A 15289-nucleotide genomic window follows, 5' to 3' on the forward strand; every position below is an offset into this window, starting at 1 on the left:
GAATAAAATTTAGACAGGAGTGCCTGGGTGGCTCAGTTGGTTGGGTGTCTGCCTTTGGCTCAGGTCATGATCCTGGGGTCCTGGGATTGAGCCCTGTAGCAGGCTCCCTGCTCAGCAGGGAGACTGATTTTCCCCTTCCCCTGTTCATGGTTTCTCTCTCTCTCAAATAAATAAAATCTTAAAAATAAAAGAATAAAATTTAGATGGATTAGAACAGGGCTAAGTCACTTCATATTCTCAATATAACAGGGATTTTCATTCATTTCTGATGTGTCAAGGAGGTACTTTCTGAAATTCATTAAGCTTTCCAGTTTTCCTACTGACTATTTAGAATGCTTCTATCCTAATATTTGCATTCTAGGTTATGGGATAAGAATTTAGGGTAGGACAGTTGAGGGGCAGTAAATGTTTTGGTGTAGGTAAGTTACCATAGAGTTCAAGTTAAGGAATTCGGGTCTTGTAGACAGTGTTTGCTAGGGAAGTTTTATAAGCATTAGTCATGACCTTCAAGAAGATAACAGCAAGCTCTGTGATTTTCAAAGGGGATGTGGGAATGAGGGTTTTGATGGAAGCTTTCCAGAGCTGCAGCTGCTGAGCTTGTGGGTTTTTCATTGGTTGTCACTTGATAGAGGTAGGGCAGGAAGAAGAATTCTTTGAGGGCAAGTTCAGACAGTGAATAGTTCAAGGTTGCAGGCTGCCTAGAAACTGTAAGCAATGAATGGATACACAAACCACAAATGTTAGAAGACACAATTGGTGTGATTTTTCAAGGTTTTAAGGTGCTGAAATTATTCTGTTACTATAGAATAACCACAAAGAGTAAAATTAACATAGTCAGCAATATAGTTGAGGATGATATTTCCAAACTATTCCCCCCCCCCCAACATTTCTTATCATGGCAATGGTACAGTGGAAACAGCATTAACTTTCATGTCAGGGACACATAGATTCGGCCCTGCTACTTTGTGTGTATATGACTGGGCCTCAATTTCATCTTTAACAGAATAATAGCTACCTTGCAGGGCTGTTGTGGGAATAAATGGGATAATGTAAGTTAGATGGCAGCAGACAGTAGCTGCTCAAAAAATGTTAATTATATTATCATTATCATAATAATGAATACTCGTTTGTTGCAAACAACCACACTACCACTTACGCAATTGTTATAGGTGAGCTGACCTACAGAACAACAAAAGCTGTATTCAACTGCATGTAAATCATTCATACTGTTTTAATAAATGGTCCTTTATGGTTTTGAGTTTATGGGATTTTTTAATTTAAAGTTTACCAATATAGCTTTTATGTCATAAAAACAAAGATTTGTATGGGTTCTTTCAGCATGGCAGAGAGCTTTACAATGACATGCAGTAGTTTGTGCTAAGGAGGAATATGGCTAACTGCCTCCTCCCTGCCTCAGACAAGCCTCCCTATGATTCACTGATAACGAAAACCACCAGCTGCCATTCCTAATAAAATGTCCTATTGGCTCTGCATACCACATGGTAAACTCTAGGTCACATGTCCTTTTCTTATTTCTGCTTTTCTTCTCTAAGGCCAGCTAAAACCTGCCTTTCATAAATTTTAAGACAGTAAATCAAAATAAAGAATGTGGAATTTGACCTAGTACCAACTGAGATTACCTAAAATAGAATCAAGGGTCAGGGCATCCATCTACTGTCGCTGCATAGGCATACCCATCAGTCATTTCCCCTACCACACTTAAATCATCCGTCCTTCAGGTATCATATTCTATCTCTTCATGTTTTAACACCTATAGTCTTCTCATATTTATTCCCCTAGGGCAGGGGTTAGCAAACTATGGCTAGTGGGCCAAAATCTGGCCCATAGTCTATTTTTGTATAGCACACAAGAATGATTTTTACATTTTTAAAGGGCTGGAAAAAAAATCAAAATTAGGATAATTTTCATGACACATGAGAAATACATAAAACTTAAATTTCAGTGCCCATAAATACAGTTTTATGGAACAAAGCCTGCTTATTTGTTCATGTATTGCCTGTGGCTGCTTTTGTGTTACAACGATAGAACTGAGTAGTTGCTACAGAGACCATATGGTTGACAAAGCCTAAAATATTTACTATCGGACCTTTTATAGGAAAAGCTTATCAACGCTGCCTTAGGAGGTCTTTCTCTTGGGATAAAATAAGGCAAATTCACATAAGATACACTGCCTAATCTTCCTGTCCAGTCAGCTTTGGAAAGGAAATAGAGCGTAGCTTGAGTTTTCAGTAGGGGTGTAATGACACCATGAAAAAAAAAAAAAAAAAAAGAACTCACACAGGATACAGGAGATGTAGGTCTCAGGTTTTGTTGGTTCTAGACAATTATGTAACTTCTCTGTAACATGGCTTCTCCCTTGTTGGGCTCTCAGTTTCCTTCATGTTTTAAAAAAAGAGTTCTTCACTGCTTTACCAAGTCACTATTACAGTACGTGAAACCCTACCACCATCTCCTCCCTCACTCCACCTCCCAAATCAATCCAGGGTCAGTGGAAATGAGGGGAATGAGGATACTGGAAACCTTCCCATAGGACTTTAGAATGGAAGTGTAGAACCCAGTTTTAACCCATTGGAGATGGACCCTTGATGTGACCACATATCTACTACAATGAATAATTCATCCAAGTCTCCACTGGAGAAAGGGGCTACCTTAAGACACAGGAGATGAAATCACTTGTTTTCTGGAAGTTCCCTATTATAAATATGACTGTTAAGCACATGGTCTAAAAATATTTCTGTCTGGTAAATTACCTTCTAGATTATAGCAGAAAAAATAGGCTCTAACACTGGATAAAGGGATAGAGACGGGATGGGTAGAGATAATTTTACATTCAAAATACAGCAAAAAAAAAAAAACACAGCAGTATGCAGAGATTTTCTATTGACACAGACATTATCAGTTGGCAAATAAATTTCTAATCAGAGTTACTTCTCATGCGTTTAATAATATAATGCAAATCAATAAATTCTCATTTCTAAGCTAAGAATAGGCTATATATAATTGCACAGTAAAGACATTTTATCACAATTTACTTTAAAAAGTATTGGGTTACAGATTGACCAAGTGCTTTTACCATTCCAAGTCCCTGAAGCACAAAAGGAAAGCTGATTGATTTCAATGCTATGGATCTCCCTTTCACTAACTATGTAGCTAGTTTGTATTTGTGTCATAGATGAGATCAGTTATTGGGTTTTTGTCTAATGTAGAAGCTTAAATTAATTATAGGTACAGTGATTACTCATTATTTCAAGTGATGAACAGAGCTTAGAGTCTTGGCCTGCTCTCTGGTCACACTGAATTACTAAGCAACTTTGAAACAGGTGTTGTCAAAGGGAAGACAGGTTCCGAGAAAAGACTAGAGTGGACACCACAAGCATTAAAGAAAGTGAACAATCATTTTTATAAGTAGAGAGGACAAATAATTACCTATTACAAATACGATGGAAAGTATCTAAACTCCATTAAAATTAGAGTTGGAAAAGCTCCTAGAGAACTGGGAGTACAAGTTCCCTTCATGGAAACCCTGCATGCATGCCAGGTAGTCACTGTCCGGTTTTTGCCCGATCACTCACTGCTGATGGCAGAGTTCCCTTCTTCACCCAAGCCAGCTCATTCTATTGTGGTACAACTTCAATGACTATACGGTCAAAAAATGCCCAAGAAAGTATGGAAAAGAATACTGAGCTAGAAAATAGGAGCTCCAAATCCCAACTTCAGCCCTACCTTAACTCCAGTTGTGTGACACTGAACAAGTCTTTGGTACCTTCTGGGCCTCAGTTTCCTCATCTGTAAAACAGGGTCTCTATGGTCCTTTCTAGTTTTTTATTTTTCTACTTGTATAATTTCCACTTAATGCTACTGAAAATCAGTTGTGAGAAAGCTACAAAGAGCTGTTAAGTTTTTCTTCTTATAGTTCTCACTTATGTCACAGTGGGCTGCCTCTGAATGTTCCAAGACTTTCTAAACTTAGTCCTAACACTTGGTCTTTACCTCAGTTTTCCAGATTACCTATAGCTTGATTCCACTTGGACTATTCATATCTCAAATGTTATCACATGCTAGAATCTGCCTCTTTAGTCATCAGATGGCCAAGGTCAAGCTACAAAATCCCTCTAAGTGGCTCAGTTTAGCTTGCACAATTCTGAAGTTAAAGAAAAAAAAGAAAAACCAAAACAACTTCAGTAATGTTTTACTGTTCTCATATGCTGCACTAAAAGAGTAAAAGAGCCTTGTTCTATCTTCTATGGAATCTTAGTAAACTGCTCAATATTTGATCCCTTTTTATTATTAGAATACATAGGCCAAATAAACCATGAGCTCAAGGACAAGTTATACCTCTTATAAAAACTGCAATTAATGTACATTTGGTATAGTCTAAGTATACATAATTATTTTTTAGAAGCAAAATGCTATGTATTTCAATGTGATAGTAACTTGGCAAAGTTGCGAACGCAACAGTAAAATTAATGACCATTTAGCACTTAATGTACGAAACTAAAGTAGATACCATTAAAAAGACTGTGCCTGGGGAGCATTACTTTATTGAACAATCATAACCAAAATCTACAGTGTTACATAAATAAAACAAAACTTATTTTCTATACAAATAATTTAGTTATTTTAGTAAGATATTTTATTTTTATTTTTTTTTAAAGATTTTATTTTTTTATTTGAGAGAGAGAGAGAGAGCACGAGCAGGGGGAGGGGCAGAGGGAGAGATACAAGCAGATTCCCTGGTGAGCGGGGAGACTGATGCGGGGCTCAAACCCAGGTACCCCTTTAGTAAGATATTTTAAAATAAGCTTTCACATTTTTGTTATAAATGTGAAAATTAACTAGTTTTTTCAGCTATTTAAGTCCAAAAAAATTTTTTTAAACAAAAGGAAGGCAGTCTGGGTGCTGACATAACTGCTAACAATTGACTAACTTACTTGAAAACATCCCCAGGATGTATATGTGTCATACTTCAGTAAAAAGTTATATTTAAAAAATTACCACTACAAATAGTTCATAGTAATGATTTCTGAGTCTTCCATTGGACTTTAACAATAACACCCAAACTGCTTACCTTGGCCTACAATATTTGGTCCTGCCTAACTCTCCAATGTCTTTTCCTACCCCTTGCTCCCATTTCTCCCAGTCTAGTTTCACCTGTTCTCTTCCAAAGCACAAAGGCTTTTTCCACCTGACTGTCTTTACACATATGCTTTACCCTCTGTTTGTAGTGCTTCCTCTTGTTGTTTGTCTCACTCTAAACACTGTTTTGTGGAGAAAGCAAGTCATATTGTTCAAATGTTTCCTACCTTCAGAGGTTTGGAAATTCACTCAGGAGGCTGAACTAATTTGAATAACATTTTCCATATTCTAAACATCAATATATTGGGAAAAACTGTGTTCTAGCATAAAAACAATAAGCATGTACTAAAGTTCAGCAGAGTGGAAGCAGGAGAACCCAATGTGTAGAGTGGAGTGGAAGAGCTCTTCCATGGTTTGCTGAGCAGGGCAGGGGTCATGATGTAGTTATGTGCTTGTCTACAAGCTACTAGGTGCAGCTGGGGAAGTGCTTACTCTTCTTTTTGACCCTAGGTGAAAGAGGGTATAGGATGGTTATGGCCCACTGAAGAGTTCTATTTGGCCCAAAGTTGAAGAAATTGGTTATTTAGATTCCTTTATTCATCAAGCATTTACTGAGCACCTACTATGTGTAAGACACATTTCTAGATTCTAAGTATACGGCAATGAACAAATATACAAAAACAGACAAAAGTCCTTACCCTTTTGGAACTTATATTTTAAAGTGGAAAGCAGGTAACAAAGAAGAAATATACGTAGTATATGAGATCATAATATGTACTAAAGACAAAACAAAGTCGAGAAGGAGACAGGGAGGGTGTGTGTGTGTGGCTACAAGTTTAGATGGTGTGGCAAAGGAAGGCCTACGGAGATGACATTCGAGCAAGAGATTGGAGGAGGTGATTGGGCCATGGAGATACCTGGGGAAAAGCATTCCCGGCAAGGGAAGAGCAAAGGCAAAGGTCATGATGAAGAAATGAGCAGATGTATCTGAGGGAAAGACAGGAGGCCACTGTGGCTGCAGAGGTGAGGTCAGAGAGCCTCATGGAGCATTGGGAGGACTTTGGACTTTGCTAAGTGAGATGGGAAACCTTTGGATGGTTGTGAAAAGAGGAGCAACATGATCTGAGTTATGCTTCAACAATACCCCTCTGCCTATGGGAAGGAAAGCACTGAAGGGGGACCAATTGGGAGGCTATTGCAGTGATCCTGAGAAGAGATAGTGGTGGTCTGGGCTATAGAAGTGCAACAGAGATCTGTAAGAAGTCATCAGATTCTGAATATACATTGAGGATAGACCCAACAGGATTTGCAGGTAGATTAGATGAAGGTTTTGAAAGGAAGAGAGGAGTCAAGGACAACTCCAAGGTTTCTGGCTTGAGCATGTGTAAGAAGGAAGTTGCCAGCATTTAAAATCAGAAGACTTAATAATCAGACTTTCAGCTTCTCTCAAAACACTAGAAGATAATGGTCAAATGTATACCTGTATTTTTCACAAGACAAAAATCAGCTGGAGCTGGGAAGCAGCTGCCCCCTTTGGGGCACTCTCCCTGTTGTCTTATACCTACCTGGCCTTTTGGGAAATAAACAGCTGGCTTATAGCTTGAGTTTGAGACCCCTGCCCAAAGTTCTCTCATAAATTCACTGTCTTACAATACAACAGTCCTTGCCATAAATTCTGATGTAAGAAAGAAAGTTTTGACAAAGTATTTATTTTAAAACAGGTATAAAAAGAGCAGCCATTATTCTAGTTTTTCTCCTCCATAGTGATTTGACAACAACCTATGACAGAGGTCCACCCTCTGTCTTCCTTCTCAGTGAAAAGAGAAGCCCCTGAAAAGAAAACCCTCTTCTGCATATTCTGACTTCATCAAGTCTAAATCCTACTCACTTGACAGTCCATGTGCCCACTGCCCAATAATGAGGTATGGTACTGAACCATATCTGGACTGGACCTGATCTCACTATACCCATGATTTCTAAACAACAGAGCTCTGAGACCCTGGTCAGTAGAAGGGACATTGGCTCCAGGCTGATAATATCGCCAAGAAGCCTGCTGACTGGCAAATTACTGACCTGCTTTGGGCTTCTGTTCCCCATCAACCAAGAATGGAGTTGGACTATAGTATGGTTTCTCCAGATCTAATGTGTGAACAAATACCCTGCTCTAGGAGGTTATTCAGCTTCATTTACATAAGGGTCATTGGCTTAGAATGAAGTGCTTGGTAATAATGTCCCTGTGGAAGACCTGATATGTTTCCCTTCAGCAAATAAAAATACGTATACCCAAATGTCTTGTTTTGTTTTGTCTATGAGGAAGCTCAGTTAAATACAATGCTCAATAATAACAAAACCATTTTACCTCAGGATTTGAGTATAGCATTTTCCTCCTTCCTTCAAATTCATCCTAATGGTTTTGATTTTAACGGCCCAGTTATAGGTACATTTTGACACTAGGCAGTATCAAATCTTTTCCGAAACAGGGTGGGGCATGAGGTAAGCACTGAAAGAAAGGGTCAGGAAAAGGAAAATGATTTTTAAAAAAGTCTTTCCAATTTGATATTAGGAAAGTGAGCACATACGGTTTGTGAAAGAGATCATATAAACCTTACAGTGCTGCCACAAGCAGCTTTGTCTGAGGTCTACACCCTTTAAATTTTTTTTTTAAAGATTTTATTTATTTATTTAACAGAGAGAGAGAGAGAGAGAGAGCACAAGCAGGGGGAGCAGCTGAGGGAGAGGGAGAAGTAGGCTCCCCGCTGAGCAGGGAGCCTGATGCAGGACTCAATCCCAGGGATCATGACCTGAGCTGAAGGCAGATGCTTAACCCAACTGAGCCACCAGGCGCCCCTGAGGCCTACACCCTTTAAAAATTTGCTTTTAGATGGACAAGAGCAGCTATGAACAGTATGGGGCTATAGACTGGTAAGGGAGACGAGCCCTACCGAAAAATTCTTCCATGCAGTCTCTCTCTCTTATTAATTATGGTCATTTAAAGAAAAAAGTGATTAAATTTCATGACCTGGATTAAACTCCCTATAATAAAGAAGGATCAGTTTTGATATCAAGAAGAATTTAGAGAAAAATGTTTGTTAATTAGTAACATAAAAACTATGGGTAAAGTAAGCATTAAGACAGACACTTTGTGGTAATAAATCAAAGTACACTCTATAAACCTGCATTCATAAAGGGTCAGGGTATCAGTCCTCCTCTGGTACCATGGGAAAACTCTGGTTTGAGAGTCAGAACACCCAGGTTGGCTACCAACTAGTTTGATAACCCTGGAAAGTCATGTAACCACCTTGGGTCTCACCTGTAAAATGAAGAAAATGTGGAGAGTACAGATTCAGAAGTTCGCATAACTGAACTCCACTTACCCAATTCTGTCCCTTTGTTTAACTCAGGACTGAGTTAAACACTGAAGCCTGAAGGCCAGAAGGCTATTCTTTAGTATGCCCCATGCACTTCTTCCAGCTGTTTCAACAATTACATTTGTTCCCAAACCTGTTTATGCCTGTTGGACTTGTTATTGTAATTACATAATTTAATCAAATATTATGTAAAGTGATGAAGTATGACAGAGAAGGCAGGAGTTGTTTTTATGCAGTAACATTGAACACTTTGAGAAGACCTGACAAAGGCTTATCATTTAAAATAGCTATCAAGGCAGATATGAGTTAGACAAATCTAAAAGAATAGAAAATAAATTGTTAAAATCTAGGATTCCTTCTTAAATCTTATTCTACTTGAACAAAATTGAAATGGGGAACCATAGAAAATGCAATCATTAAGGTATAATTAATGCGAGAAAAATGTTAGGAAATTATAATCAGCAGACCTATAATCAAAGAAAAGGCCTTGGCCCTACATCAAGGCTTCTACTGCAATGGGAGGGAAGTAAGAACCACAGTGAAATGTTGTAGAGGCCCCCTGCTCTTCTTTAAAACCAGATGAAACAGGCATTGATGACACTGAAAGAACGTCCCAGGAAGAGGCTAGGGAAGGAGAGGGAAAGTGGAGGATGGGGTTAGGTTTGTGGGAGGGACAGGCAGACAGACACACAGATACCACCTCTGGCAGTCTCACATGTCCCTGCCAGTCTGTCAGCTGAAGGGAGAATGAATCCATTTCTGGATCACAACTTGGTCTCTAAGCTCTCAAGAAGTAAACATTTCTTTAACTACTAGAGTTAGTAGTTAAAGTCTGCCTCTGCCTCCTCAGTTTTTTCACATATATATTTGACAAATTACTTAATGAGTAATAGTATATGTTGAATCTACCTGGGCAAAGGACACTGCGAATGAGAACACAGGATGCTCTGGTTTCGTGAGAGTAAGACATGCAGAGCGTGAGTAGTCCTAGGTAGAAATAATAGTTTTCAATGTCAAGACCAGGCCTGTAATTTTCTGCAGCACACCATGACCTCATGGTTTATATGAGGCCAACTCCATAAATCAAGTTTTACCTAATTAAAGATTCTTCTGCAGATCTACATTATTAGAGCGAATAATTAAAACTGCCTAGGCAATAATACAAGCCAGATCTGTTTACAAAAATGCTCTTTTTTCCCCCCAAACTCTTTTAGTCTCATTACCACTTACAGATCTTTCACATTTAGTAAATTATAGACTTAGAGCATTTCTTTTAGTCTGACTTCACTTTCAAGGAATTCTTCAATTAAGTTTACGTTGCTTTAAGCTGTTCATCCAACGAGAAAACAATCTGTGGTTTCTGACTCCTTCGCGTGCCAATGGCTGCCATCCATGTTTGACTTTCAGACACACTGTCTCTTGAGAGCCAGGCTCTGTTTTCATAAAACCAGCCAGTTGTCATAGCATTTTGACAAGCACTATAGAAAAACAAGGAACAATACTCCGTGGTGGCTAAACTGAGAGAATTACCACTGTAGGGTGACTCCTCTGGGACATACATGACATCCACACCCAACCACCTGGCCTGAGCCAGAAGGTAACACATACTCCACTTTCATCTACGACCTTTCCATTTTCAGGCACCATTCTCTCTACCACCAATTCCTTTCTTTCCCCCTGCTCTCTTTTTCCCAAATGGCTAAAACACCCAAAACTCATGGAAAGGTGTGGCTACTCTAACAACAGGCAAAAATACCAGTGAAAATCTAGGAAGAGATTACACTGTCTTTGCAATGGTTACAGTGCATCTAGTATCAGATCTTCAGCCAAATACAGTGTAATGAAAAAGCATGAGCTCAGAAGTGGGACCTCAGTCAAAAACTTTTAATTTTCTCAGACTCTGGTGTAGCACCCTCAATTCTCTGCCTCTCCGGGCTCACACGCTAATATTTCTGAAGAAATGCAAGTAATAACCGGGCAGGGAAATAACAATGGGAACAAATGATGGATATACATGATGAACACCGAAGAAAAATATCTTCAGGTTTTCTACCTATTATCCTTGAGTCAGACAGAATGGAATTTCTTTCACTTTCCTTTCACCTTTGCTTAGTCAGTTTCTGGATGTCCCTCACCTGAGTCCATCCTACAGAAGCACCTGTGAGTTCAACAGAATAATAAACTGACAACGGTATTTTGAAGGCTGCCTGGATTCTCAAGCCCCAATATAAAATGCATAGGCGGGGTTTCAAAAATCATGCTCAATGCTACTCCTCAAATGGGATGTGCAACTGTTGAATACACAGGCCTTTCCAAAGCAGTGGAATAACACTGGCAGAGCCATGCCATAAGCATGCAGCAAAGCCAAGGGAGCTAGAATGAATGCACAGGCCACGTGAAACCTAAGGGCTGACAGTAGACTTGCTGCACTGGTTCAATATGGGCTGGCAATGGATGGAAGGACCAATGGAAGATCTACTCTTTTCTTAGAACAGAACTGTGCCTTGACTCCACTCTTAATGCTACTGCTACGGCACCTGAATCAAAAGATCTGTAGGATTCCTGAGAGAGCCAAACTTTTTCTAATACCATTCTTTCCCCTCTCTTCCTTTCTATTTTTATTTAAAATCCCTATGTGAATTTTGTTGGATGTTTTGTTTCCAAGCTATTACCAATTCTTTGTGGAAAAAGATTAATATAACTATGTTTGTCTTATGTCTCCTCTCTTCTTTCCTTTCTCCCTCTTTCATTCCCTCAGACAGACAGACAGACAGACACACACAAGGATGTGTTGGATCTAGCAACCAAGCTATTCTTCCTTCTCCATTAAACAGATCAGAGTTTCATAAAGTATCATTGTTTCTATTGAATTATCCTCATGTCTCTTCTAAGATTTTAAAAATACTAGCGACCAAGATACTCGATAAAAAATTTACTAATTTGTTCAAAGCATTGCTTTATGGAGCGCCAGTACTTTTCTAAATGGGATCATAATATAGATCTTGCTTCAAACTCAAGAGCTCAATAGCTCCTCTCCTGCCTCTTTCTTCTTTCTGACACTTAGATTCTCTGAATAAAATGAAATGTTATAGAAATTTTCTCTCCAATGAGGCAATTCTGAAATTTGGGGAAGAGTTTCTTCTCTCCTGGAGCTTTTTGCATAATCCTGTATACCATTAGCTTATTTCTTGGAGTAAAGGTGGTAAAGATGCCTAAGTTGGAAGGAAACAATGGACCAAGAAGAACACAGCTGAGGACACAAAAACCTAAGTTTCATTTCTTAGCAACTCCAGAGAATGAGCTTATTATGTATAATGAGAGTTCTAGAGTGTGTCACCAAAAACTCAAGTGCTTTTAACAATTTTATTCGATGCCTAGAACAGCAGTGACACTGGAATGACTACGTTCTCCAATTTTCTAGGTGAGAACAGTAAACTGGGGAAACCTGTTTTGGGATTTGAGGTCTAGGCAATGAAGAAAGATTAAAATTATTCATTATTTTCTAATAAAATAGCTCCTTAAAAAAAAACAAACATGTTATTTTCTCTTAAGTAATCTTTACACCCAACATGGGACTCAAACTCATGACCTCGAGATAAAGTGTTGCATGCTCTGCCAACTGAGCCAGCCAAGTAAGTTTCCCTAAAATAGCTCTTAGTAATAAGTATATAGCAATATGTTTACTGGCTAGGTAAACTTCAAGTTAAATCATTAAAGATAAATGAATAAAGTTTAAGACGTTGAAAAAACGTTATCAGTCATTTTTAATTTTTAACCCGCTGTTCCTTCTGGTGACAGTAACGTCAGAAAGGCGACCTTCCTGGGGTTCCTGGTAGCTCAGCTGGTTAAGTGGCCAACTCTTAGTTTCAGCTCAGGTCATGATCTCAGGGTCCTGGGATCTAAGGCTGCCTCAGTCTCAGAGCTCAGCCGGGACACTGCTTGTGGATTCTCTCTCTCCTTCTCCCTCCCCCCCACCCCCAGCTCACTCTCTCTCCCTCTCTAAAATAAATAAATAAATGAATCTTAAAAAAAAATAAATAAAGGTTACCTTCCTCTCAATTTATATTTTTATGTCTTTTAGGTCTTGGCAAAAGATACCACCCTATCTGTAGCCCTCAAATAAGAATGGCCAAAATAATGCTGGGTCTCATATGATGTATTTCAGAACTTCAAAATACCCGGAGCCTAACAGATTGATTATGTTTCTATGCCGGGGCATCTATCTTCTTTTGGAAGGTCAGTGATTACAGAGGGAATATTTTGGTTTTCTAGTGTAAACTTGTACAGATTTTGAACTTGGGGAACTTACAGCTTCCGGCTGTAAAGTTGTCTTCTACTAAGAAACCACAACACTAGACCATAAGAGAGAATCCAGCTTTTAGGAAATCTGCAAATGATTTATTTGCAGAATAGCAAAGTGAATTGCAAAGAATGATATGAAATAGAGAGTGTGGGAGTAATGAAATAAATGAAGATACAAGGGTTTTAAAAGGTTGCAGGGAAATGAAGACATTAAATGCCACATAATTTTAGAAAATAAAATTACAAGGTATATGATATGCTGGCAAAATTCTTGATTATAGTAAGGCTTTCCAGGGAATAAGAAAACTTGCATGGCTAATACCCAAGGTGATTACTAAAATAGAGATATTATTCAGAAAATAAAAGTGAAATATAATATATAGAGGTTTCAAGCCAAATTCCTTACTCCACACTCCTGCCCTCAATCTCATGCTAGCCACTTCCTCTAAAAAACAAAGAACCACTGCAGCTTTCCAGAATTCTCTTCCATAAATTCCAAGTGAATTAAAAAAAAAAAAAGTAAGCATGAAGTTAGATGACAATATAAGGAAAATTCCTACTCCTTAATGTGATAACGGCTTAAAAGAAAGATTATAAAGGGATTCACACTCTTATGAAAACACATATCAGCTTACATTTATATATAGTTTTAAAATAAAAGACTTTTAAATAGAATAGGGATGGAAAGATAGTCAATAGCTATACTCTAGAATTCTAGAAATAATTTTAGAGAAAAAAAGAACTGCTACTGCCCTTAATAAGGAGACCAAAATACCACAATTAAACTTTACATGGCAGATAACCCAAGGATTCTCAAGTTTCTTCATTAACAGACTCTTCAAAAAAGATCTCAATATGCTGGGAATACAAAGTGCATGCAGAGGAATTTCATTCTTTGATTACCATGGTGCTTCCTCTTGTTCTTATTTGGTAAGGTGGTGCCAGGTATATTTAGAACACATAAATAGGACACAGGGTTGAAAGGATGTGATGAGCTAACTAACAGTTACTAATAATGGGAGAGGTAATTGTAGTACAGGTATGATTAGCATGGTCATTGGGAAGTGCTAAAAACATCATCCAGCTTTATTGTTCCAACACATTAATTCTTGCAGGTCTATATAATGTACACACGGGGTCACACTTCTCTCCAGCACTCAATTCATTTTTGGCTAAACTGAAAGTTAGATAGAGCCATATAATTTAAAAAATGTTTTGTAAATACTGATTTTTAATAAGACATTTTTAGGACACATCATTTTGACAAAGGAGAAAATAAAAATGAGCCTGCTATGGAAGTCTTTATTAAGAATTTTATGGTATGAAACAAATTTTACCATATATATTAACAAGAATTTAAATAAAAAGTTGAAAAAAAGAATTTTATGTATACACACACACACACACACAAACTGTGAATTTGAAAAACTAAAAAACTAATAAAAAACCATTATAGGTCAAAATTAAACGACATCTCAGGCAAATATAAAATGGTTCATAAGGAAGCTGTGGACTATAATTAGATGGAAATTTCTGATTAATATTTTAGACACTAATTCTCACTTGGTCAGTGGATAACATAGACTGTGGTGTTATAAAATCGGAATCTGCTTCTAGAAGAACTATTAAGAAAAGGGATAAAGGAAATGTCTGCTAGATAAGTTTATAGCAACTCTCTACATATCTAAAATGTTAGAACAAGTCAAGAGATTTCAAAAACAAGCAAAAGGACAAAAAGGACTCTTGAGCAGCCAAAATGTAAAATTTCATGTACTTCACATTTTAAGAGCTTCCTAGTGTGCTCTTCTTATTTGAATGTGTATCCATAGGGCTGGTTATCTTAGCTTCCTGCTCACAGAAGATCAGAAGCATAACATCTGGGAGGGAGGTTGAGCAGGGCCCTCTCACAGGAGTCTGCCAGTCTTCACAGGTAGGAAATCAGAAAAATGACAACAAAAAGTTGACCTAAGAGCCCCAAACACAGCATTCAGCAGCTGTTTAGTACAGAGGTAAATAGACTGAGGTATTCAAAAGGGCCTGGGGGGGTCATCATACACAGGAGGTGCTAAACAAATACCTGCTGAAATGAAGTGAACTGAATGATGACCTTGGGTCATTGAAAAAAGTTTAAATTATGGTCAACATATGTCCATTTAAAGAGAAGAAATGGAAATATTTCAGAAAAATTTTCACCTAGTATATATTTTTAAAGTTTTGCGCTTATGATGGTATTGGGGGAACAGCCTCCAAGTGTTGAGAAAATTTTATTATTTAAAATCACCATTCAAAGATTCTAAAGAGTGGAGGTTTTCCTATAGTACAAATATTTTCATAACTTATTTTTCTGAGTATAATCTTTAAACTTTAAAACTTAATAACTAATTTGGAAATATGACAAAAAATAGCAATTTACATATATAATTTAAAGTAAAATAAAAAAGTTCTTCCAATACAAATTTTTTTTTAAAGATATTATTTATTTCTTTGACAGAGAGAGAGAGAGCACAAGCAGGGGGGAGCAG

The 15289-nt window shown here is 37.8% G+C and overlaps 2 protein-coding genes across 19 annotated transcripts in view; one reads left to right on the forward strand and one right to left on the reverse strand.

The window, feature by feature from the left end:
* The window catches only part of CMSS1 (cms1 ribosomal small subunit homolog), a 382651-nt gene that overhangs the window by 160591 nt on the left and 206771 nt on the right, over positions 1-15289 (reverse strand). The gene's annotated exons all lie outside the window — the stretch shown is intronic.
* FILIP1L (filamin A interacting protein 1 like) overlaps positions 1-15289 on the forward strand; it is a 291835-nt gene that overhangs the window by 75734 nt on the left and 200812 nt on the right. For 4 of the 14 annotated variants that reach the window (XM_048215270.2, XM_057306728.1, XM_057306727.1 and 1 more), the window contains one exon: positions 12547-12701. The exons of the other annotated variants lie outside the window; for them this stretch is intronic. The gene's annotated coding sequence lies outside the window, so the exon portion shown is untranslated. The remainder of the gene's footprint in view (positions 1-12546; positions 12702-15289) is intronic. 14 annotated transcript variants of the gene reach the window in all.

The sequence above is a fragment of the Ursus arctos genome, unplaced genomic scaffold (assembly GCF_023065955.2).
Source record: "Ursus arctos isolate Adak ecotype North America unplaced genomic scaffold, UrsArc2.0 scaffold_4, whole genome shotgun sequence".
Lineage (NCBI taxonomy): Eukaryota > Metazoa > Chordata > Mammalia > Carnivora > Ursidae > Ursus > Ursus arctos.